This window comes from Protopterus annectens, chromosome 1.part1, assembly GCF_019279795.1.
Source record: "Protopterus annectens isolate FY-2018-M chromosome 1.part1, PAN1.0, whole genome shotgun sequence".
NCBI lineage: Eukaryota > Metazoa > Chordata > Ceratodontiformes > Protopteridae > Protopterus > Protopterus annectens.
Genome location: NC_056726.1, coordinates 252,779,908 through 252,803,885, shown reverse-complemented (window position 1 = coordinate 252,803,885; position 23,978 = coordinate 252,779,908).

The following is a 23,978-nucleotide window of genomic DNA, read 5'->3' as shown; positions in this document are numbered from 1 at the left end:
TCAGGAACCTAGGGACACAAGTCGACAGTAACCTGTCATGTGACACTCACAATGCCAATGTGGCTAGGAAGACTGTCTATATCGGACACCGTATCATGAAAGGATTCACATCTACATCAACAGAAGTCACTGTGCCCCTGTACTGTTCCCTTATCAGACCCATAATCTAGTACAATGACTCATATGGGATGTACTGTACCTGACACCTGCAGCGGTTAGGAAGACCTCAAAGGTACCTCACCAAGAGGATAAAGGGTGCCAAATATATGTCATATGCTGCCTGGCTGTAGACACCCCAGCTGAATGCAGTCACGGACTGCCTACACAGAGGCATTGTATGTCTGTTGTACAAGGCCATGTCCAACACAGGAGTAATGGACATGCTCCACCCCAGGAAATCAAACCATTGGAGCTGTGAGAGTGACAGATGTCAACCTCAACACATAATGAAATAGGATGTGCTGGAGGGACAGATACATAACCCAGAGGCTCCCCACACCCTGGAACAGGATTCCACTCCATGTTAGGCAGAGCCCCTCACTGACACCCCTCAACAGGAATATTGCCAAGTGGATGGATGATCGTAGATGTACACTGGGGGTCTTCACTGTGTCACGTCCAGACAGAGGCACAGTAAAGAAAAATCATAAATGGCCATAATATTCACATAGCAAGGGCCGACGAAAGGCACACACACTCTGGCTAGGCTTACTAATGCCCTAGGGTGGATAGCCTAGTATGAACCTATGAACTTATGAAGATACAAATTGTACAGGACACTAAGGATAATCACAAAGCTTACTCAACTGATGGTAGGAACAATGTTGGGAATTCACAGATATGCTCCGAATCACACAGATATTACAAACAACATACCAAACACACACACATATTGCCAACATACAACCTGACAGGTGCAGTGCAAACCCCCCCCCCCCAGAATGCAAAATATATATCCCAGCAGATTGCTGGCCCCCTGACATTGCAGATGCTGAGGTAATAGCCATCATCTACAAAGCAAAACACACAGCAGCAAAGGTATGAGATGGTGTCCTGGGCTGAGTCCAACATGGACTCCAAGAAGAATGGAATGCCAAATCACACTACTGCCCAATGTCAGCCTTACCACAGGATATGTACCCAAAGAGCAGTGTACAACAACAGTGGTCCTTCACAACAAAGGTGTTGCCTGAATGGATACTGCAAACTACCACCCCAGTATCCTGACAAGCTTGGTCTGCACAGCTATGGAAAGGATCAGCATGTACCGCAGACATAAAGCTATCGGGGACCTACTGACACCAGACCCTACCCAGTGTGGCTGTCGTAAGTGCAGATCCTGCCCCTAAACATGTTTTACCCATTTGAAACAGTCATTAAGGTCATCAATGAGGGTAATGTGGTCCACACAGCATAGCTGGACCGTGCAAATGCTTCCAGACAATACCCTACGAGTTCAGTATGGATATGTTCACCAGCTTAAATATAAACCCCTATGTCAGTAGAGGGGTTGCAAACCAGACCAAGGACAGAACTGACATGGTCAGGCATGCTGCATCCATGTCAGACTACAAAGCAGATATGAGTGGCATCCCACAAGGCTTGGTCCTGGGACCTCCCCCGTTCCGTATATATGTCCCATAGGTACAGGCCAACATGGAAGGACTGTGACTGAACATGTATGCAGAGGAGTACAAACTGCCCACCATATCTGACCCCCAGCTGACACAAGCAACCCACAAAAGGGTCACATAGAAACAGACAACTGGAGCCATAACCATGTCAGCAAACTAATTGCAGAAATGTGTATAGACAACCACCGTGGATATACAGTAAGTGCCCACCAATTACCACACAGGTGTTAACCCATTACGTACCTAACATGTAATGAGAGACCTGGGGACACAAGGTGATAGATATCCTGCAATGGACAAACATGTGGCTGTAGTGTTCGCAGAAACATACCATATACCCACCCAATCATGAAGGTTGTCAGATCTAGATAAGGGGAGGTCACTGTGGCTCTGCAGACATCCTTCATCAGCGTCACAATTGACTACAATAGCCCCTGTGGGATGTACCTCAGCAGACACCTCCATCAACTGTAAAGTCCACAACAGTACCTCACCAGGAGTAGCAAAGAGCACGAACAGATGCCATGTGTTGCCTGATTAAACAAACTGCAGCTCCACACACTGCCATACTGCCCACCCAGAGGCAAGCTGTGCCTGATGTATGAAGCCATGTCCAAGCTGGAATCAATGAACATGCTGCACCTTGTACAATCTGAATGGCAGTGAGCTATGCACATGAGAGACCTGAACCCCAGCACTGACATACATAGGACAAGCTGTACTGAATGATCCATAACACAGAAGCCACCCCCACTCTTGAGTAAACTCCCAGTACAGGTTAGCCAGAGAGTCACCTATCGACACCCTTCAGGAGGAATCCTGATGAATGGATGGGAGATGGTAGGTTTACCCTGGGTATCACTGTTATGTCAGAGGCAGACGGAGGCACAGTATACTAACCATGACATATGTCATGGCAAACTCCAGTTACAATGTGTGTCGAAGGACAAACACACTCTGTGACTAGCATCAAAAATGGCCTAGGGAACATCGCTAGTGTTTGCCAATGTCCACCTATGTTGTGGAATACACTACCAATGTTGGACAAGCCTGGTGTAGGTAGACCATATCTGAACATAATGCAACATGGTCATATGTGCACAACTGGCCCCTACACAGTTTGTTGTGCTCACTATGAAGATGTCAAGCAGTGATAGGACTAACGCCCAGGATACTGTCCACCACAGTGAAAGTACTGAACCAGTACACTATACGGTACTACAGTGTTAGGTCATTATGAAAGGATGTTGACAACTGTATGCAAAGTATCCCATGCAATCCCTGCAGGCACAGTATAATCCCTGTTGTGGTCAGACACAAAGAAGTTGGCCAGTAAGTACACAACATGACACCCAACACACAACCATAAACGTGTGATATTGTTGAAGTTCACACTCACCCAAATATGTGGTGGACTGCAGAGTTCAACATATGGAAAGCTCACACTGGGCATGATCGCACACTTTGATAAATGAGGCATATGTCAGACAACATGCCATGGAAAGGCTGAACTGGGCATGCTCACACACTTAGGCCATATCTCCATTTAGCAGTTGGCCACACATATCTGGTATTTGTACGTGTCATTCCAGGAACCAACCACAACACAGCAATCTGCCCGGTACACACAGTAAATGACTACAGAGGCATAAGTGATATAGTGGCTGGTGTACACCTGACAGGTGTCCTGTTGTGGAGCAGTCATGGGTATATGTGGGATAGCATGATCAATGCAAACCTTACACATGCTCATAGAATGCAATTGTCAAGGATTATGCAGAGTGTCCAGTATAGTCCCCCAGCATGGGTCCTTTGAAGTCGTCCACCCTAGTCTTCACAAGTGTAGAGTCTGCTTGTGCTAAATACAGTTTGTTTGCAGTGACAACCTTGCCTGGGGGTGGGGATGGGATATGGATGTCCAGGGAAAGGTGGGTATGGTCAGATATCAACAATGGTGGTCTACCTCTGGTGTGGAACAGTGAGTACCCATGTTGCAGATGGACAGGTGCAATATGTATTCCCCCATGTGGCTGTGGTGAGTGGTTCTGCCATAGCACATGGACCCACAAATTGTAGTGGCTGTAGGGTAAAGTTGTAGAGGCCTGAGTAGTTCCCACACACAATATGCCTGTACCTGATGTTAACAACTGGAATGGTGTATGTGAACACCTGCATATCCCGGCACTGTTCCCAGGGAAGCAAACTGTGTGTCCTGGATGTGGGAGTGGTGTTCTGGACTGGTTGTGTTGTGTGTTACAGGTCCTGTGGTCACGAAGCATGGTATAGAACATAACCTGCCAGTGCGATGTGCATATCTGACCCTGAAGTAGGTGGCTGCAAATGCATATATATGCTATCCCTCACCTGACAGGTAGTACTAGATGTACATACCTCTGTAGAAATAAAGATGTCAGCACCCTATAAATACTGCAGGTGCAGAACAGATGCCCAGTAATTCGGATAGCGTGCTCCACTAATGCGTCTCCCTCAAGTGCCATAATATAGTTAGGTAGGAGTTTGAACCATGCAAATGCTCAGTGTGTTTGTGTGTGTGTGTGTGTGTGTGTGTGTGTGTGTGTGTGTGTGTGTGTGTGTGTGTGTGTGTGTGTGTGTGTGTGTGTGTGTGTGAGCGGGGTTGATGTGTGTGCAAGTCTGTGTGAGAGAAGTGTCCCTTTTGGCAACTGGGAAAACACTCTACAGGATGCACATTCCCCTATCTAAGCGCTGATGATGTCTGCACCCTATAAGTACAGCAGGAGAAGGGAAACCTCCCAGTAATGCGAATAGCGTGCTCTGCTAATGCATCTGTCGTGAGTGTCATAAAGTAGTTAGGTAGGGGTTTGAATCCTGCAACTGCCCATTGTGGGGGAAGGGGGTTTACTGTGTGTGCAAGTCTGTGTGAGGGAAAAGTCCCTTTTGGCAACTGGGAAAACACTCTACAGGATGCACATTCCCCTATCTAAGCACTGATGATGTCAGCACCTCCCAGTAAAGCGAATAGCGCTCTGCTAATGTGTCTGTCACAAGTGTCATAACATAGTTAAGTAGGGGTTTGACTCCAGCAACTGTCCAGTGTGTGTGGAGGAGGGTTAGTGTGTGTGCAAGTCTGTGTGAGGGAAATGTCCCTTTTGGCAACTGGGAAAACACTCTACAGGATGCACATTCCCCTATCAAAGCACTGATGATGTCAGCACCCTATAAGTTCAGCAGGAGAAGGGAAACCTCCCAGTAATGCGAATAGCGCCCTCTGCTAATGCGTCTGTCATGAGTATCATAACATAGTTAGGTAGGGGTTTGACCCCAGCAACTGCCCAGTGTGTGTGGAGGGGAGTTAGTGTGTGTGCAAGTCTGTGTGAAGGAAATGTCCCTTTTGGCAACTGGGAAAACACTCTACAGGATGCACATTCCCCTATCTAAGCACTGATGATGTCAGCACCCTATAAGTACAGCAGGAGAAGGGAAACGTCCCAATAATGCAAATAACGCACTCTGCTAATGCATCTGCCATGAGTGTCATAACATAGTTAGGTAGGGGTTTGAGTCCAGCAACTGCCCAGTGTGTGTGGAGGGGGGTTAGTGTGTGTGCAAGTCTGTGTGAAGAAAATGTCCCCTTTGGCAACTGGGAAAACACTGTACAAGATGCACATTCCCCTATCTAAGCACTGATGATGTCAGAACCCTGTAAGTACAGCTGGAGAAGGGACATCTCCCAGTAATCTGAATAGCGCACTCTGCTAATGTGTCTCTCTCAAGTGTCATAACATAGTTAGGTAGGGGGTTGAAATCTGCAAGTGTGTGTGTTTGGATGAGGGGAGTTTGTGTGTGTGCAATTCTGTATGAAAGAGATGTGCTTTTTGGCAATCAGGAGATCACACTACATGATGCACATTACCCTTTCCAAACACTGATGATGTCAGCACCCTATAAGTACAGCCGGAGAAGAGGAACTTCCTAGTAATCCGAATAGTGTGGTTCGCTAATGTCTCTCTCTCACTTGTCGTGACATAGTTAGGTAGGGGTATGAATCCTGCAAATGACAAGTGTGTGTGTGGGGGGGGTAGTAGGGTTTGTGTAATTGCAAGTGTGAGAGAACAGATCCTTTTGGCAAATACTACAATACACCAGATGCTGCATATTCCCCCAGTAAACACAGGGGATGTCACCACACTATCAGTACAGCCAAACAGGGCTACTTGCCAGCAATGCCAATAGTGCGCTCCGCTACTGGGTCTATTACCACTGCCAGAGCACAGATAGGTATGTTTTGGAAACCCACACCTGCCACATGTGGTTGTGTCACACAATATGACCATGTGTGGGTTGTTGTTCATAACAATGCATGCCATTGCCTCAACCAGCAATGGCAATGCACACATGCTGTATGTGTGTGACACATACACATATATACCTGTGACCTTCAGTAGTTACCATGTCTGACACGTGCCTCAAGTGGTTCGCAATGCATAACAATATGACTGTGTCTTACTGTGCAGGGGCCACACGCGGTATGCGTCTATACAGTGTGGGTTGTGTATGGTATAATACCTACAGCAGGGGATACACATCTGGTCTGGGCCATATAGTCTACATGTAGTCGATGAACAGGTGCTTCATGTTCCCACCTGTTGTGGGAGTGGTAACATGTTGTTCCACTGCAATTCAGTGACTACATGCTGGGAACCTTTCAGCTAGTGTATTGTAGCTACAGTAATGCTCACGCACAATGTTTGGCTGGATGCAGTCCAGCCATATAAAGACATTTCTTGAGACTGTCATATTGCCAGTGTTGTTAGGGAGGATAGGTGGGTTTCCTGTGTATGGGAGGGTTGTGTGTGCCAGGCTATGAACCAGAAGGCAGTCCAACACATTGTTAGCTGCTCATGGTTAGGCCCTGATGCTGTGTGCTGTGCCAACAACCTGGAGGTGTGTGTATCTGTGGTGCCTTGGGATACCACCCCCCAGTCCATGTGTGTTACATGTGTAGGGGATGGCAGGCATGGTATGAGGTATAACCTGGCAGTGATGGGTTGCACCTGTGAGCCGTGAATCAGGAATCTGGTACTGCACAGATATTGCAGTTCACCGTGCTGAGGACAGTGTCCAGTGCATGCATCTTGTGGTGTACACTGCTGGTGTTGTGTAGCATCACTGTTAGTGTCCTATCCTGTGTGATACCCGCGGAGGTGGCTATGTAATCTGTGTCCTGCAGCAAAAGGCACTATGTGTGTATCAAGGGGCTTCACCAATATACAATGGCCCATGGGTGTCACGTGCAAGCTGCCCCTCGCAAATCATTGTGGCTTCCCAAGCATGTAATCACACATTGACAGCCATTGGATACCCTATGAATGACACTGGAGATTGAGCAGAATGTAGACATAGAACACCCTTTCTACATATTGTGGTAGCATACCTGGTGAGGGTATGATGGCAACCAAGATCAGGCTCATACTGGCCCGTGCCACATGCTGAGAGATCGCTTCTATGTTCCCTATCATGTAGTCCAGGGAGGTATGTCTCAGGTCATCCATAGTGGCATGGTCAATGACTGAGTCATATGTGTCCATGCCTCTGACTGACCTGTATGCATGTGTTTTGTGGTGGACCATAGTGCCCCACAGGCATATCACTGTGACCTTCACCATGTACAGCCTGTTGGATGGGACCCCACTGCAGCGGCCAAGAGAGGTACCTGACACATCTGTAGCAGGTGTGTTGTGTAGCCCTACAGGCTGCGAGTGTGTGGCACATGGGATGTGTGTGCCATGTGTGGCATGTGCTCTGTTCCGATGTAACATATGCCTGTGTGCCAGCTGCGGAGGTGTGTGATGCTCAGGCAGGATGCTATTCTGAGTCTCCAAGTATGCCCCAGTGTGTTCAGATTGCTGTCAGTGCGGGTCTATGTCAGACTGGTATTGTAGTCACTGTAGTATGTCATGCCACCTGACAGGGTATGGCAGTACTGGGTTCAGAGTGCTCAGTCCCCAGATTGGCTATGTGGTGGCATCCCAAACATGTGTTGTATGTTCCTGGCCAGGGGAGAGGGTTGACTGCATACATGTGGCAGCTGTGACATTGCCACATGACTCACATAAACCACAACTGGACCATAGAGGTGATTCTCAGGTTACCTTTGCACATGCTACCATAGTAATGTGATTGCCATGGTGAGTATCAACACATTGGGCCAATGGGGAACAACATTCTGAAGGTGTGTATGTGTGGGTGTACTGCTACTGATTTCATAGCACTGGCATATATGACTGCACACGTGGGTAAATGCCAGGTAAGTCATGTGCAATGTGTCACAGGCAACGTACATGCGAACAGGACAGATAGTGATGTTCTGTCATTTGGAAACTTGACATACGTATAGTACGCTATGCAGATGTCACTAGGAGTCCACAGAAGCCCTGTAACTCTGCATTGCAGGTGTAAGCAGTGTTCCAGGGAACCCCAAGCAAACATGCATGCAAACAAAGCTACAGTAAGCAGGGCTGGAAGTAGTCCATTGTACAACAAAGAAGGGGAAACACTTACAGTAGGTAACAGTGCAAATATGTAGGCACTTTCAACATGTACCCAGGAATGCACAGCTCAGATGTCCATGGTAGAACTGATATTAAGTCATAGTTAATTGTGATTTGTATTACATTGGTACTGCACACATATCAACATGTGCAAACATCAACATTGCATAGACGTTGTGGGCAACTTGCTACCATTACTGTACATGTCCATCATTGCGTATCACTACTTGCATTAACTTCTCCCCTGTGCTACCTATGTATGTGGCTATCTGTTGATATCCTTACCACCAGTATGCAATAATGTGCAGCTGTTACACTATAGTACTTACTATGGGTGTAGATAACAATTCAGGATAGTCATACAGTTACTGCATCAGGCATGCTGGGATATTCACACAGTCATATCAGCACACTGTACTGTTACCAACATGATACTAGTAATACAATTCTATGTAGTCACCCTGTGCATCAGCAGCGTGTTTACCTGTTCCTACACTGATGTTGGAGATTGCAGGAGGTGGCACAGTTTCATCATATGCACAGGGTGTGAATTAGGTATGCCAGAGTCTGCCACTGATACCACCAATTGACATGTGTGTGTATGTCTGTTGGTGAGGGACAGCAGTACAGGGTGGGGCACTGTTGGTGCAGTGTGTGCATGTATGTGGTAGCCCTAGGTGTTAACATTTCGCATGTGTGTATGCATGCACACAGTTCCACCTCATGGCTGCCATATACTGGAGTTTGTGGACAGCCACAGACTGCACCTGGCAGGTCATGCAGATCAGTGTCTGTGGTCACGGACATGGTACCTGTGCCTGGCAGGGGTGCTATGGACCGTATCTGGTACTAAGCCAGACTGGGTACTGTCATCAGAAGTGGGAGTGTGTTGACTGGACACAGGTCCCTGTTGGGACTGTCCAGAGCCACATGCACGTGGTCTCCTGGGGCGTTCCAATGACAGCACAGACCCAGCATTGCTGGGGCTGCTGCTGGCACTATGGGGGCGTCCGCGGGCCTGTTGTCATCCGTGCCGACTGCCAGCTGCTGCTGGCATACGGCCACATCGACACCGCAAATGTCCACCATTGCCCTGGCTCATGGACATGTAGTTGAGGGACTGCTGTAATATGTCCCCACAACGTCTGTCTATGACATCGGTGAAATTACGGATAGCATCCGCGATGTCACGCATACTGTCAGTCATGGCTGTGTGACATGCTCTCAGCTCCCTCAGACCATGTCTGGTGTACCTTTCCATACGTGACTGTGCCTGCATGACAGCCCGAAACATAGCTGAGATTGACAGACCTCTTTGGGCACGTCTGCCAGAGGCAGTACGCCCACGGATGCTCCCATGAGAACCCATGGGCAACTGTCTGTGTGGTACCATTGCAGGACCCTGCCCATGGCTGCTGTGTGGGGAAGCATGTGCCACAGATACCACATTACCCTGGTCAATGCCCACTGTATCCTGTCCATCACCTAGGGACAATGGTGACATAGGATGTACTGGCAGGATGACTGGGCGCAATGATGGGGTTGACAGCTGTGTACTGTCAATTGGCTGACCAATGATGGACCTTGACACACCTTCCTGTGCCATTACACAGATATCATCATGATCAGTACCTTTGGCACCAGATTCAGGTTCCCTGCTGCAGGACACCAGAGCAGCACCAGAACCTGTGGGAGGAAGACAGGAAACACAGTTTACAATGTCTACACAATGTTACCAGTGATGTACTAATGCACACATGCACACATGCACACATGGACACAGGCACACATGCACACATGCACACATGCACACGTGCACACATGGACACAGGCACACATGCACACATGCACACGTGGACACAGGCACACACGCACACATGCACACATGCACAAGTGGACACGTGCACACGTGGGCACATGTACACATGGACACATGCACACATGCACACATGGACACAGGCACACATGCACACATGCACACATGCACACATGGACACAGGCACACATGCACACATGCACACATCGACACAGGCACACATGCACACATGCACACCCCGCAGTATACACACAGAGCAATACTGAGTTACACTAGTATTACTAGCACTATCAGTACTATTATGGGTATTGTTAAAACACACTCACCAGCATGGATGGGCTGCCTTGCTGTAACACCGGAGGGACCTGCAGAAATGAGGAGATTAATGTCAGTGGGCACAACTGTGCCATTGATACTGCATATGATACAGTGCAGTAGTACACCAGTTGCCTTTCACATGTCAGCTGCTGATATTGGCAATATCACACCTGCACAATTACATACTATGTTGACAGCTACATACCACGGACACACCTTACACATGCATAAACTAACAGTGTACAGAACAGTCAAGTGTACATATGGCATATTACCTGCACGCTCCATGTCGTGTTGCTGTGTGGATCCAGCCTCCATCATGATGCAGGTGTGTTGCTGTTGATGTTCCAGGGCTGGAGCCACAACACTTAGGAGTAGCCCCTCCAGTCTGTTGAGGGGGGTGTGTGGCCACCCCACCACCTGTGGCAACCTGTTGCCTGTGGATATCCGATGCAAGCTGATGGACATTTCTGATTAAATCACTGCAGTGATGTCGTACCTGCTCATATGTCCTATTATGTGTGCCAATGTCATTTACCCTATGGACAAGGTCTTGCCACAGTGCAGCCCTCTCCTGCTGATTCTGGCTGGTGCGGAAAAAACAGTATGTCATAATCCCGCACCAGGGTCTGGTGTATCTCTTCATCTGCTGCAGCAGAGTAGGCAGTATTTCGCTGATGCGCCATGTCCCTGGAAGAGAACACAAACAGGATATCAGCAGACTATGTCAGCAATATATGGCACACATACTATACATGATACTCAACTGTAGTGATATACTACTACTCCCGTATGTAGCATGTGTGTGTCTCTTGGTGGATACACAAGTACATGGCTAGATATCAGTGCTCAGCCAACACCTGTGCAACAATACCTGCCATATTCCATACAACATAGTAGCATGCCCCATTGGTCAGCACACTGAGACAGGTCCAATGCACACCCTCACTCTGGGGGTTCATACCTAGGTACTGTATGTGGAACACCATCCACTAGTGTGATCTGGACACAAATTACTCGGCCTGGATATACATATCCCACCACCACCAGCACAGTAGACTACTTTGATATATATGTGATTAGACAAATATTCACTTGTTAGGACTGACATGGTATCCATGCAGCCCACTGGGCCAGTGGAAGCCACAACCCACACTGCTGACCCCTTTGCGAATGCTTCCCACGGACATCCCAAAGAATGCATGGAACATGCACACATTTCTAACCCAGACCCTATGCACAAAGGTTAGGCATCCTGTCTGGTGGACCCCAGCCAAAGGCAGATTGTATAACGATAGAAGGAGGCTACTACAGGACAGAGCAGATTCACATAAAGGGAAGGCATCTGTGGTCAGCACTGGTAATAAGCTACGGTCTCTCATAACAACATCCACGGCCTACTCTGGGAGGGAAATGGCCACGAACACTATAGATAACCACAAGGCCTTCTTCAGTTATGTTAGACATATGGACCAAACACCTCAGATATGCTCTGAGTTACTACACACCTACTTAACATTCACTGAACACACAGATATTGGCAACATTCTGGCAGACAGGTTCAGTGCACGTATCCCCCCTCCTTCTCCCTCACACTTAGAAATACTTATCACAGCTGAATGTAACCTCCCTATCATCTCAGATGTCCAGGTGAGGGCCGCCTTCAGCAAAGCAGAACACACAGCATCAATGTGCCCTGATGTTATCCCTGGATGTGTGCTACGTGAACTCCAAGAGGACATACAACCGCATATAAGGCTGATATTTAACCTTGGCCATACTACGGGATATGTACCTGAACACTGGCATACAGCAACAGTGGTCCCACTCCACTAAGGAGGCACCTCTACTGACCCTGGGAACTACCGCCCCATAAGCTTAACCAGCCTGGTCTGCAAAGCTATGGAATGATTCAGTATGGGACGGATATACAGCGATATTGGGTACCTGCAGAGACTTGTTCCTAGCCAGTTTGCCTTTGTGATGGGCTGATCTTGCCTTTTGAACCTGGTTGACCTTTCAAAACAGTCACTACAGCCATTGATTAGGGCAACGCAGTCCATACAGCCTACCTGGACTTGCCTAAAGCATTCAACGCAGTACTCCACTCAGGCATCATAGACAAGCTCATTAGCTTACATGTTACTACATATGTCATATGATGGGTTGCACACTGGTTGACATACAGAATCCATAATATCGATATTGCAGGAGCCATGTCAGACTCAATGCCAGTCACAAGTGGTATCCCACAGGCCTCTGTCCTAGGAACCCACTTGTTTGGCAATTACTTCTCAGATGTGAAAGCAAACATGTGCGGGTTGTGGGTGACAAAGTTCCCAGATGACTGCAATCTAAGAGCCATAGTTGTTACACCAGCTGACACACACATCCTACAGACAGGCCTCACTGAAACGGACAACTGGTGCCAGGATCATGGCCTAACACTGAATGACATGTAACGTATAGTCATCCCCTTTGGATGGAACTACGTGCACACAACATATCACATGGACATACCTATAGATACAGACTTATGACACATATGGAGGGTTCACAGTATGTAGACTATTAACTTGTTACTTTACATTACCTGTGTTTGTCGCAGCTGGTTGCATTACAGTTACTACAGCTTCCTGCTGCTGCTAGCCCAGCTTGGTACTGACACTGCTGACATCTTCAACTTAGTTTGTGTAACGTGTGTTGTTGTTTGTGTTCTTATTTTCTTTTTTTTTTTTTCTTTCTCTCTCTCTCTGTCTGCCTCCAGACAGTGCAATGAAAGTATTGCATGTGTGGAGTGTGAGTACAGGATGCTTTTGTAGGTATCTGCATAAGTCCATGTGATGGCCTCTGCACCAATTGTAAGCCAGCATTTGCTAATTGCATGCAGCCAGTTGTGTACTGATTGCAGTTCTCACTGTGATTTCAGGACAGTGCTATAAAAGGGTATGTGAGATAGGCGTTGCCCTTTCAGATTGTAAGGGCGAGGACCATGCTGGTATGCTGTGGACACTGTTCTGTGAGTGTAAAGGTTAGTATCTCTCTCATGATTCAGGCTGTGTTGTAGATTCACATTTCTCCATTCCTCTCTCCTGTTTCCTGTAGTAAGTGTGTATGCACACTGACACCTACAACTATATATATATATATATATATATATATATATATATATATATATATATATATGTAAATATACATACATTTATATATGTACATTAACTGGCATTATTACCTACTAGCTACCAACTAGCATGGCTGTTTCTGTTCACACACTACTATTATGGAAATCCACTAGATTTGACAGTAAGTATACATGACATGCTTTGTGTACTACACATCCTACATTCCCTTTACATTCATTCCTACTATTACATGATATATTTATTTTAGCACAATGTTCTTGTATAACAGTCATGGCTTAGTGGTAGGTCATGCAGACTACTGTTTCCAAGGTCCTGGGTTCGGGACTGACAGTGTGATTTTATTTTGCTTTTGAACTGACTACAGGACCTGTCAATCAGAGTGACTAAGGCACTTTTAAGCAGTTGTAACCAGGTTAGCGCTGTTTTGCGCGGAGCTCCCGCATGTGCACTGGCGTTCAGCTCTGCGCACACCCGCTTACAACCGCTTAACAGTGCTTACTCTGGCGCACACCCGCGCTATTTTCTTTGAAAGAAATGAAAATGGGGAGACAGGAAAGTGGTGAAAAAGGGGTAACAAAGAGGGTAAGACAGTAGGGGAACAAGCTTGGGTTTTGCAGGAGGGATGTAGGTAAGGCCCATAGCTGCCCATTTCTTCATCAGCAACAGCTGTGCATATGTTTGTAATTTGGTGTGACATTTGAAACCTTCCACCCCTGAGAGAGGTGTCAGGACAACAATAATACTTGTTGTACAGCCAATTGTAATTGATAGTTTCCATGTCCAGCAGACATGTGTGCGGAATTGGCAGCTTTGTATGGGGCGTAATTTTTTTGTGGGTACAGAGTGCCCTTTTTTTTTTTTTTCAGGTGAGAATGGTATGTCAGGTGAAGGAGGTCGGTATAGCTGGGGAGGTAGGTTGGGTAGATCAACAGACAAGACAAACAAGACACATACAGGGGTGGTGTATGACACGTGTGGGGGGTTACACAATTGACAGGGACGGATGTTTGGATATCCAGAGCCCATGAGCCCACAGATGGCAACAGTGGAACTGATATCCCCAACCATGGGCAGTTGCCACTGTTCCTTCACTGCCCAGGACGGGGCTGTGCTGGGGGCTGTGTAGGCCGGGCAACAGAGTCCCGGATCTCCCTACGCACCACAGTCTGGATGCTACGGAGGGTGAGTGGTGTTTCTCCTCTGGCCACACTTGCAGAGGGGGAACGGGCCCTATCCCCTGCAGCGCTTCCACCCGCAGGTGGCACAGGGCCACCGGAGGAGGGTCCAGACTGGGCACTAGTGCCAGGTGCACTCGCCAGCTGAGGTGGGAGAGGTGGGTCCGCTGTAACCCACCTTCCCTGTCATCCTATGTTTTGCATTATGTCATGACAGTTTGGGTTATTAACATACAATACCATTCGCAATTAGTTGTAACAGCATGCATTAGTATTCCCATTAACCAAACACCCAGATATTCACACCATTGAACAGCGAGCATAACACATGCATAATTTGAACAGCAATACACAGTCCAACAACATGCAGGGTTGATTGATGGCAACAGGCCATCAGGTTTGGATGTATGAACAGGGCAGATGCATCAACGTACATGCAAATATATATGACCCAACAGGACAAATGTCCAGGGGTGTTAATTGTGATTGCACATACCAATTTCACGTGGAATGGATTATATGTGGTTATAGGGTGGGGTGAAGAAAATATTATTAACACCTTCGAATACCAATACATATGCTGTACATTTCTAATAGCTGCAGATATATACACACTACTGTTCTAACTACAGTTTCCTATATGATAACTACTCCAATTTGGTGATAGGACTGTTACTGCTACATCAATATACATTTTATTGTTATTCATACATGTTCATATCTGGCTTTGTTCAGCTACATCATCCTGCTACATTTGCTTTATATAGCTATAGACAACTGTGGATGTTTGGTATTTCAGACAACCATACTATCTGCATATTGCAGATTGAGAGCAACATATCCAGATTTTGGGATACACATTCCAGCTGCAGCAACACTTTGAACACATTTCACAGTTTGGTTCTGCTTGTCACATTCATTTCATTCTGTACTGACTGCAGTATACTTTATTCAGGGGTTATTACTACTTTATTGGTGGATTCATAACTCTTTCCCACACTCTCTCACTTGTTTTCATTTTACTATTCAGGATGGTACTTACTTCTAGGCTTTATTGACATGTTTTACCTGTAGTTATTACAATCCTTTTCAGCAGTCTCACTTCTGTCATGTTTCAGTATTTCAACAGGGATATATTTCACACATGTGATTTTCTCATCTTCTGCAGCTGTACTTTTCAGCCTGCTGCAGGTTGTGTACTATTATGTTACAGGTGGGGCACCTTTATTTCAGACTTTATTTCAAACATTTTCATTTTTCTGTTTGGATTACAGACTGCATCACACTTTTGTAATCAAGCAATACTTGCAAACACTCTTACACTGTTACTTGCACATTTTATTACTTAGTGACTACACTGCACTCTTTTGCTAACTGTCATACTTTTATATTTCTTTACAGTTACTGGGAGAGGATTACTGACCTGCCTGGTGGCGCAACTGCACCAGCCTATCGCCATAGGCTCTGCGGTTCGCAGAATGGACACTTGCAGCTGTAATATAAATGAAGTAATATTGGAATACACATCTCCATAATATCAGCTAGTTTACTTTCTTACATGCATAATTAAATGTAACTTACTCAGTAGTGAGGCGTTGGGCATTTGCCGGGCCTCCTGGATCCAAAGGTTCAATTGGTCCTGCTTACGTCTCTTCAGGTCCACATGGTGGTGACGGACCTGCTCACCAGTCCTTGGAATCCCTGTGGCACTGGTGAGATCATGAGCCAACCGGTCCCACACCTCAGCCCTATATGCTCCACACAGGACCTGGCCCTGCATGAGTTGGGCCTCATGATTGTGGACTAGGAGCCAGACCATATATCTGGTCTCCTCAACACCCTACCTCTGTGCTCGAAAGCAACTACCCTCACCTACTCCTGACATTCTGGCTGCAAGTTAGTTCTACAATCGTTTATGCTGTGTATTCCCGCCTATGGGGCTTATATATGCCGTTTTTCCCACACTTATCTGTGATTGGCCATTTTGGAATTGTATCAACTTCACAAAACCTGCTTTGTCATGCTCCACTTTCTATTCATTCCTATATATTTGCTATTACTGCATCTCTAAGTACAGCTGTCATGGCATAGTGGTTCAGTACCTTGACTATGGTGCATGGTATCCTGGGTTCCATCCTGGCCACTGCTTTTTTATATTTTATGACTGTCTAGACAGGCTAGGGGGTGTGTCTGTGTAAAGGCAGTTTTGTTACAGCTTGCTCAACGTTGCCCGTCGGTTAGCTTGTTGGCCCGGCGCGCAGCTCCGCGCTAACGGGTTACGCTGGTTTACGCATCATTTGGCTGTCAGCATGCATATTACGCTCAACTTAGCCATGGGCACACAGTTTCAGCGTGTCAAACCACTGCTCACCTATGGGCACTCATTTTACACCTATTAAACCACTGCTCACCTACGGGCAGATGCATTCACCTTGTTAAACTGTAGCTCAGCTATAGGCACATCTGGCATTTTTTATTATTTTGTTATCTCACATTTCTTAAAAATAAATGGCCTATTTCATTACATTTTACATAAAATATAATTTTATATGTGTACATATATGTCAGGGACTTGTTTCGTGCTTATTTTACTAAAAATAAAAATTGATGTTGTGGGGGCTCGAACCATGACTGCCTGCTCTTCAGCCGACGTTTCTACCACTACGCTATTGCTTTTTGGCTTACTTTGCATAGTTAGTTCTTATATGCTTTTCCACTTACTGCTAACTGTGGCTGAGCTATGGGCACGCCTGCGCAAATGAGCGCACTCACGGGCAAACATCTTTACAATTTAAAAAAAATATATAACATGTTCATTTATATATTTTATGTTCATAGTCTGTGGGGGCATGTGTTGTGTTGTGTTTATTCACATTTCCATGGACTCTGTCTTGGGTGTTTACTTTGGGCACTTTAACTCTTCTGGGGGCGTGTACGCTTGCAGGGCTCGGCCTACGGACACACCCCCTACTGTCTTCCACGGACCGTGTTAGCCTTAGGTGTGATTCAGCATGCCCTCATGCATATGCATGACATGCTGATGTCACACCGTTTAACTGCAGCCTCCGTGTAAGCCTTGTATCTCTTACACGGAGGCTTCATGAATCCTGCCCTATCTGGTGGACATTTTGTAATTTCAGTCAGCTGAGGAATTGCAGTGTATCTGACAGTGATCTGTGTTATAAAAATGTTAAAATCTTGACAGTAGTGCTTGGTCAGCTTGTTTCAATAAACCTTTCAGTATACAAATATACAGTTGTGCAGTATTTTAGTCTGTGTAACATGTTGTTAATTCAATTTAACAGTGGCACACCAGACTTAATTTAGACCCTTTTAAATATTCATAAAAGTACTAAAACAAGCACTAGTTAATATTTTTTTTGGTGTCAGCCTCCATACAGTCAGTAGTGAACAGCTCAGCAGTATCAGGTACTTCCAAGTGGGTGAAACCAAGACTTCATCTCTGCATCTGCTTTGAGACATTCACCAGCATTTTCAACAGTGAGGGAGTTTTCAGTCTGCAGTTTTGGTCTACAGCCTGATCACCTGTTATTCATTTCCAAAAATGGTAAGACTCTTTTCAAAATAACATGGACATTGTGAAGGAGTTAAGCGCTAAATGCACACATTCTACAACCATAGACTTAAACCAGACTCCTGATAAAGTTTGGACATTATTATGTCAGTGGTATGAACAAGCCAGTAGTGATGCTAAATGTAATAAAGGATTGATTGGTTTAAATAGAAGTAAGAAAATGTATATGTGTAAATGGATTCATTGTTTTGATCAGTATGTACAAAAGTATAAAAGTTAAGTTGAATTGTTTTAATGTGGAGACAGATATCCTTGTTTTTGTTTAATAAGTCATAAAACTGTGTTACAGCAATTGTCAGAAAAGACTATGCAGGACAAGGAAAATTGTCAGATGAAGTCAAGAGTCATTTTGTAATAAATTTCAGCCATTTTTAAACCATGCTAAAAGCTGACAGGTTGTAGAGGCAGCTGAAATGTTTCAGACCTACTGCTCACAGTGTGATGCTCTTAACAAAGATAAGGAAATATCAGACAAACAGCTGAATGATAAGTTAATAGTGCTTAATGAAAACAAATGCAAATGTTAAAGAAACATGACATACAGGTTAGGAAGTATATGCAAGTTGTTTTAGACATCTTGACTAGAGATGATGTTGCTATACATTCTGCTTTGGATACAGGAAAATATGGGTAGGGACACTGACACAGAAACTCTTACACATAAGTTACAGGATGCACAACAGCAATTTTTGAATGCCATGGCAATGGAAGCAGAATTACACATTAAGACTGGGGAATTACAGAAACAACTACAGGACTATACAGTTGCAAATGCAGATTTACAGACACACATGTCAGAACATGTTACTTCAGATAACATTAACACTCTAAATGTGCAGGTAGTGACAGGTTCTCCACTAGATCTCTACCAACAGCCTTGTTCCTTACAAATCATTCCTCACTGGAATGACAACAAATGTATTGTTTGCAATATGCTGACATTGGAAGATTGGCTTTCGTATAGAGCTGGCAATGCATGGAATGATTCACTGCAACAATTTTTTTTTTGGTATTTATTCCAAAGTGTTATAAGACTTTCATTGTTTCTAATGAATGCAGGCTTGATTTGAAATTAGACAGCATGAGAGCTATACTTTTGGCATATTTCCAAGTTCAAACTTTGACTATGAAGTTATTAGAGTATTTTAATATTACAGTTTCTGACAGGAGGCTAGAAGAGGCAGAGCATTTTAAAATGGCCTTTCAAATTGTTTACAGACTAGATGACAGGGAAATGACTGACCAAGAAATGCAAAATAGGTTAATAGATGCATTTTTGGAACAAGTAAAAAGAGTACCAGGTGACATTAAGTGTATTTATTGTGAGACTGCTGACACACTAGAGCAATGTGTTCATAAGCTGATGAGAGGGAGACTAATGAGTGACAATGGAGATATGTAATATGTTTTGTCTTGGTATTGATGAAGATGAGTTTGAAATAGTAGGTGCAGTAGGATGGGGTAGAGGTAGAGAAAGGTGGGGGGGTGAGAACAGGGATATACTGAGAGTGGTATCAGCCCCTGCAGCTATGGGAAGCCCTGATGATAGACAAATTGCATGTTTTTTTTCTGTAGAAAACTGGGGGTTATCACGCAGGACTGTGTATAATACAGAAAATGGAAAAGCATGCAGATAGAGAAAGGATTATTTGCAAGGGACTCAGAAGCAAAAGAAGTCAGGACATAAAAGCAAAAGTTGCAGGATGATAAAATAGAGGGTCAAACATTTAATAATTTTTCCAACTGTGGAAAACAAGAGATAAAAATTAACTGATTGTTAATTGAAAGTGCATGACAAAACAAATTATGCCAGTAAAGAACAAAGGAAACAGGTCAGTGCCCCTGACAGATGAATAAAGAGATATTTGAATACCATAGAGAAAGACTTTCAGAACTTATCGGCATAAATAAAAACAGACTATGGAAAGTTATAACTTCCAATTACAGTGGGAGGTACACAGGATTACATTTCTCCTTCCCAAAAACAGTACCCAATTTTAGCTGAGCTGATTACATGAGGAAATGTATTTTAGACTGGGACCAGGCAGGCATAATTCAGAAAGGATGTAGTCCAAGAAATTCACCCATTTGGCTAGTTAAAAAGAAGGATTGTGAGCTACTGTTTGCTAATAGACCTCTGTAAGGTTAATCAGTAAACACATCCAAGAGCACATTTGATAGCAGGAGTTCCAGAAATAGCAGCTCACATAAAACCACAAAGTAACCGGTTTACAGTGATAGATTTAGCAAATAGATTTTTGCAGTACTATTGCAGAAAAGGGAATGGCAAAGGTTTGCTTTTACCTTTGAAAATCAACTGTATGTCATGACTAGATTACATCAGTTTTTTTCTGAACTGTCCTGTCACTTTTCTTCAGATAGTAGGGACATTCTTACAGGATGTGAGTAAAGATGACAAGGTTGTGCATTATATTGATGACATTCTGATACAGCCAGAGACTGTGGAAAAACACATATCACAAATGAGAAAAGTTCTGAGAAAATTGCAAGAGGCAGGGTTCAAAGTAAAAAAAAAAAGACAATATACAGCTTTTGTCACAAGAAGTAAAATTTCTAGGAACCATTATCAGACCAACAGGGAGGGGAGGTCTCCTTGTTAGGAAAGGGTGAGGGGTATTCTGAAATGTTTGTTAAACTTTGTATTAAAAAGACTGTCAATCAGGTATCCATTGTAACTAATGTAGCTGGTAAAGATAGTAACATAACCAATGGAGACATGATTTTTCTGTAAAATTCAATGTTTGATTTACATTTTCACTGACACATTTTTGGTTTTCAAAGTAATAAGGGGGAATTGATAGAATCATGTAAAGCAAAACTGGTTTCTCTCATAGTAATAACGTATTTGATAGAAAAATATATATAATTTGGTAGAGCTGTTTTTCCTTCACAGTAACAGAAGTTTGGTAAAACTGCTTTCTATCACAGTAACAGTGTGACATTTTTAGAACACAGCATCTGCAAGTACAGAAAAGAAATATGCAGTAAACAAATATGATTATCATAAAAGAATGTCTTTCTGTGAAACAAAAAATATTATACTTCTGAATGTTTTTGTAACAATTGACATTAACAATAAAGGCTTCTTGAAATATCATGAACAGCTGAATGTATACAGATATTCAAGTGAATAAACCTGAAAAAGGGAAATGGCTAATACAGCAGAAAAAGTTACAGACTATCCTATCAATGAAGGAAAATTTGGCCTGCTAAGACCTGGAAGCAGACAAAGAATGCTTCATCAAGGACAAAGTTTGAAACTAGACAAAAGTGACTGTGAAAGACTATCTGGTAGACATTTTATAATTTGAATGAGCTGAGGAAGTTCAGTGTATCTGAAAGTGGTCTTTGTTATAAAGAAAATGTTATAATCTCTACAGTAGTGCATGGTCGGCATCTTTCAATTAACCTTTCAGTATACAAATATACAGTTATGCAGTATTTTAATCTGTGTAACCTGCTGATAATTCAGTTTAACATGCAGTATAAACAATTTAGTAGGGATGTGGAATAATATTTAAGTATCTCTAGAGTTAAGTATGCATTGTTATTTATCATTAGCTGGGTATATAAATGTTTTTTAAAAGGGAGAAGTTTAAGAGATAGTTGGACGACTGAGTTTTCTGACTATTTTGTATTTTTGATTTCAACTTGGTCTAGTAATTAGAATATAGAACAGCATCCTGGTATTTGTGAGATAAGATTAGTTTATATGTGCTTGATATCAGTTTTTTTTTCTGGACAAAGGTATTTCATAACACCCTTATAGTTGTATATTGCTATCATTAACATTTTGGCCCTCTAGTATGGCTGGAGTCATTTCTTTTATCTGTTTCAGCATGATCAAACAATTTTTAGAAAGATCCAAAGAATTTCTCAATAAATTAATTGAAATCTTTTTGTACATATAAATGTCTAGCAGAATCTTTTGTTTGATTAATTGATACTTGTTTGGGTTAAGCATTGAATTATTTTTAAAATTTGGATCAAGGTGAATTGGTTGTAACATTTTGAATGGACTTGTTAGGTTAAGTGATTATTTTTTGTAAAGTTATTATTTTATTTTTTTACATATATAGTTATTTTTATTTCCTTGATACTTTCCTTGGTAAGAAAAGGTAAGGTCTTAGGATTATATTTACAGTTTATGGATTTATCTCTGTAAAACCTGTTTTGGCATCATGTAAACTACTACAGCAGCAGAAAGGAGAAAGAGAGACTTTGATTGACCATAAGTACCTCCATTTGCCTTTTTTGCTTTTATTTGCTTTCTGCACTTTAAATTAGCTGTTTTTAGCTTACTGCATTTACTGAAACTGTATTTTGCTATTTAAGTTAGTTTACTGCACTTTTTAGTCATTTTTTGAGTTATTTCCACTGTATTTACTGTTGTAGGCTACACACTTAAGCGCACTAGCCTTTTTGTGCCTTAAAAGTGTGTTTACTGCTGTTTAAATTGTTTTCCTGACTTTTTTACCAGAAAAAGAAAATAAATCCTATCTGGTCTCATTTCCCACCATTTTCACTAGCTAGAATAGTCCGGATTTCAGATTTGCTGATTCCAAGACTGTATTTTGCATGTTTGAGTTGTCCAGACCTTGCTGTGGTAGAGGGAAGTCTTTCTGCTTATCAGTGGGACTGGTAAGCACTGAGCAGCCTATCTATCACTAGAGTAGTGGTTTCCAGCTCTGAAATTGTACCTTACTGGTCGTTTTGGGCTGCTTTCTATGCCTTTTAACTTTCTGCCTTAAAAATCCGTATTTGCATGGGTTTGCGCTTGTTTTAGCTCTGCGGATCCTGTTTTGGCATCCTACAAACTACTACAGCAGCAGAAAGGAGAAAGAAAGACATTAATTGACCATAAGTACCTCCATTTGCCTTTTTTACCTATATTTACTTTCCACACTTTAAACTAGCTGTTTTTAGCTTACTGCATTTACTGAAACTGTATTTTGCTACTTAAGTTTATTTGCTGCAGGTTTTAGTAATTTTCTATGTTATTTCCACTTTATTTACTGTTGTAGGCTACACACTCAAGTGCACTAGCCTTTTCTGTGCCTTAAAAGTGTGTTTACTGTGGTTTAATTTTTTTTCTGACTGTTTTACCAAAAAAAGAAAAAAAATCCTGTTTGCTCATTTCCCACCATTTTCTCTAGCTACAATAGTCCGAATTTCAGATTTGCTGATTCCAGGACTGTATTTTGAGTTTCTGAGTTGTACAGTCCTTGCTGTGGTCCAGGGAAGTCTTTTTGCTTATCAGTGGGAATGGTAAGCACTGAGCAGCCTATCTGTAGCTAGAGGAGTGGTTTCCAGCTCTGAAATTGTATCTTATTGGCCATTTTGGGCTGTTTTCTATCCCTTTTAACTTCCTGCCTTAAAAACCAGAGTTTGCGTGAAACACAGTGATGCTAACCTAGGGTAAACTGTTACAGGACCCAGAAAGTCTACTCTTCAAATTTTCCCTTAGATGTTGCTAACTTTCACATTTTTGCACTCGATAATTTCAGACCAGCACTTGCTCAGAACTAATTACAGCATTTACTGTAACATATATACTGCTACCAGCAGTAATTCTCCACAAAGGAAATTAAGATAACAGTTCCAGTACTTAACATATTGAGCATCTAACCAGGTATGTCTAAAGGTCAGTTCCCTGTGTTTTCTCCTGTTAACCTGGTGAACTTGGGCATTCTGAGGCAATGTAGCAACTGCCTTATGTATACAGACAACCCCCTCCTCTTACCCC